Genomic DNA, 3,807 nt, shown 5'->3' on the forward strand with positions numbered 1-3,807 from the left:
GGGGGGGGTTGTGACAAAGAGCTTTCGGAAAGGATAGTGATCAAGATGACAAGGAAGATAGCAGACCAGCGTCTCGGGTGGGATAGCGGTCAGGCACTTTGTCGTCACACGCAGAAGACCTGAGTTTGATTCACATGTGGTGAAGATTTTTATCGAGTATTTCTGTCTTTATGCTGGGACGTTGCATCCCTCTCAGCCCGTCCTGACAGAGAAGGATCAAAGAACGCCTTCTGAACGATCAAAACTATGTCGACAAGGGAGTAAAAATTCTAAATAAAAATATGAGGATAGCAGAAATTGCTGTTAGAAGTAGAGAGCGACTGGCTCATTCACTAAAGTGTGGTATTGACCGTTTTAGAAACATGAGCCTACAATAGGACAAGACTATAAGGTATACCAAAATTTCTTCGGCGTCCTAATTGCGTTTCAATTTATTATTTTTTTTACATCGTTGAGTCATGTAATGGACACTGGGGTCAATTGTGTAGTGGTTAGGCGTTTCGCTGTCGCGCAAGAAACCCGAGTTCGATTCCCGAGTGGGGGAGAACAATTTTATCAAGTATCTCGGTCATGCTGTTGGGATGTTGTATCTCTCTCAGTCGGGGTCGGTACTGACAGACAGTGTCGTAAGCTGGCCTCGTAAATGATGTAAATAGTGTCGAATGGGGCGTAAGAACTCCCATATTAAAACAATGCAACGGATATATCCCGACTTAAGCATTCTGGCAGCGTATGGAAATGTGAACATTAAAAACGTGGGGGGAAAAAACAAACTCAAACACAAAAAAGGGACCAGCATCAGGGCCAAAGCGTGCTTAATATATAGCTCGTGACAGGGTAGGAAATCGAACGCAGAAGAAAAGCAATGAACAGAAACCGAAATAAACAAGTAATAACATTTAAAATTCAGTAGACGAAAAGTGAAAGCTAAGAGGACTAGCGATACTTACTTCCAAACTATAGTGTACACCCCACAAGCAGCTAAGTCGCAGCTAACTTTGTAAAATAAGATAACAGGTAACAGTGACTGACACGAAAAAATTCTACGAGGACGCTGATTTTATACATATATACTCATAACATACATAATTCTTAACCCAATGACCGGAATGAAACAAAGACCCTGGTGGCACAATTTTAGGAACAAAGGACAGGGCTTTACAAAGAGAAAAAACTGGCCAGTTACAAACTACCATCAGTTCCCCACGATCAATAGGACGTGATTGAACAACGCTGACACAGAAAGCTTAGCACCAAACTCGCTCTTGTCACCAGACGTGGCTCTCTGTGGTCGGAGACAACTAGACAAAGAGATTAATATTATATATCTTTGGTAATTACATACGTAGATCATCTAAATCAGAGCTTGCCAACCTGGGCGATATCACCCGCTAATGGGCTATCTGGTAATGTATTGGTGGGGTGGTGGGAATCGCCCGGGTAGTGATAAGTATTAATTTAATGCCCAGCTTGGAAATGTATGTGCCTGGGTGGTGCGAACATTTTAGCCTCTTGAAGGAGGCAAAAATTGGCACTGGGTAGACAAAGGTTGACAAGCACTGATCTAGATCTACGATGAAAGCTCTGCGTTTCAATTATTTATTTTTTTCATAGACAACTCAGATTCCCTTGTAAGATTATAAACTATTGTCTTATAAAATGGGGTTGTGAGTAGTGGGGTGCGTTGTGATCTTTTTATTTTTTTTTACCCAATTTTTTTTTTTTGAGTTGGGAGGGAAGGGAGGGAGTAGTTACATTAGTAAAACTTTAATCTTGTCTTGGGATCGAACTCCAAAACTTTGAAGTTGCAGGTCAAGACTCTGAGAGCAGTCACACTCAGAACACAATGGTGAGAAGTTCAGTTAGTTTTACAGGAGTAAACAGCTGACAACTGTTTTTAGAGTCCATTTCTACAGGTGCCACTGCGTAGGATTAACGCCCGTTTCAATACCGTAAGGTTACTGAAGAGACAGGACCTCCATATTTGGCGTCCATCTCCGATAGGACCAGGCCAAATGGGTGGAAAGAATATACTTCCCAAAACAACCCAAGTTAAAAACACACCGTTGGAACTTCGAACCAGGACCATCCCTCCATTGTTTAGTATGATGCTAACCGTGCACCCGGACCCATTACTGAACTGTGGTCATTAGAGGAGATTTGATGACTGTGCCAGTGTTTATTACGTAAGTGGACATCACTACCGAGGCCCTACTCAAATAATACTAACGAAGTTGAGGCCGATCATGGGCTGAAAGTAAGTGAAAGGGTTGAAAAAGCACAACCTCAAACGCACTGATAGTTTGAATGAGAGAAAAAAGGCAGCTACTGAAGTTGGTAGGAATTAAGTAGTAATCGGAGCTTCGACAGGCAACGCCGTATATTCTAAATAACCCCAGATTACAATGATGATAATAATATTTACATATTATATTATTATGTCTTCACCTATCAGAAGAAGATCTGGACAACTGTCTACTGCCTTGTGTGTGAGGGTGGCGTATCTGGTTGAGGCAACACAACTCCAGCGAAGTAAGGGGGACAGTTTTCACTAAACTATTGACACGACTGGGCGATGTTTAACATTTAGAATTTAGAAAAAGAAAAAATACGCTAAAATAGCTCAGCACGAACGTTGTTTTTTTTCTTCTAAATGTTAAAAATTCAAGATACTTCAAGGGCTTTAAGATACACTCACTGATTAGAGCGAACTAAATCATAAAATACCCTTCTCCGCTTTACAAATTGAGAAATCCATAGCCTACACAAGGTACAACTCCCCCTCTCCCCCCACCCACCCTTCCACCCATTTCGGAACCTCAACCACCACAAAGCTTAATTAGTTTTGTATACAATTATTTTGCCCAGAAGTGAAAAAGTTACAATAGATGCTTTTACGCCCCAATCGTCACAATTTTGACCAATTAGAAGGCGGGCTTCGACCCTGCCCGTCTGGGTCAATGTCTCAACTGAAAGAACGAGATACACTGTACTGGGAAACAATTCTCATTCGAGGTTCGAACTCGGGAGTCCTCTTTGGATGTGACGGCGTAGCGCACAGCCGCTACACCACAGACACGGGTAAGGGGAGAGTTTTTTTCTCCTACAGTGTTGACACGACTGGCCAATGTAAATAGCATGGTAAATGCCACTGTACACTTTTTGGAGTAAAAACGCCGCCTAACAGTGAGTCGGCACAATGATTTCTCCACGACTTCAGTGCAACTGCGCATCCCTCGCACGTAAACTGAATACGGTATCGTAGAATTAGCGTGCGAGGTATAACGGCCCGGCTTTTCGTAGCCACACACAAAGATGCCAATTAAATTCCCGTAGTTCTATGCGTATTAAAAAAAACCCAACTTATTTTTATCAAGATTCTTCATCAATCAACTGGAATGTTGTATCCCAGTGCACACTATGCATGGCCCAGACAGGATCGAAGCGGCCAGCCTCCTAAATGATTAAAAATGAGTCTACAGGGCGCGATATACTTGCAACAGCAACGCTGACTTCAATACTTCGTACACAACGATTTTATTTTACCAAGGCAGTAGCCCTAAGGGCTAGTGCAGACTCCTTTCTCTAAAAATAAAAAAAACACTAAAAGAAAACAATAACAATAACAACCCCAAAACAAGAACTGAACTTTCGCTTTGAGGACAGACCTTTTGTGTTTGTGTTTTTGTTTTTGTAACGCAGCAAGTCAGTGACAGTGATACGATACGTTCAAGGATTTTGGAAATTAAGAACTCCGGTGTTTCAAAAAGAAACAAAAGAAAACGGAGAAAAGTTTAACCCCCCCCC

Source organism: Aplysia californica, unplaced genomic scaffold, assembly GCF_000002075.1.
Source record: "Aplysia californica isolate F4 #8 unplaced genomic scaffold, AplCal3.0 scaffold00049, whole genome shotgun sequence".
In the NCBI taxonomy this organism is placed as follows: Eukaryota; Metazoa; Mollusca; class Gastropoda; order Aplysiida; family Aplysiidae; genus Aplysia; species Aplysia californica.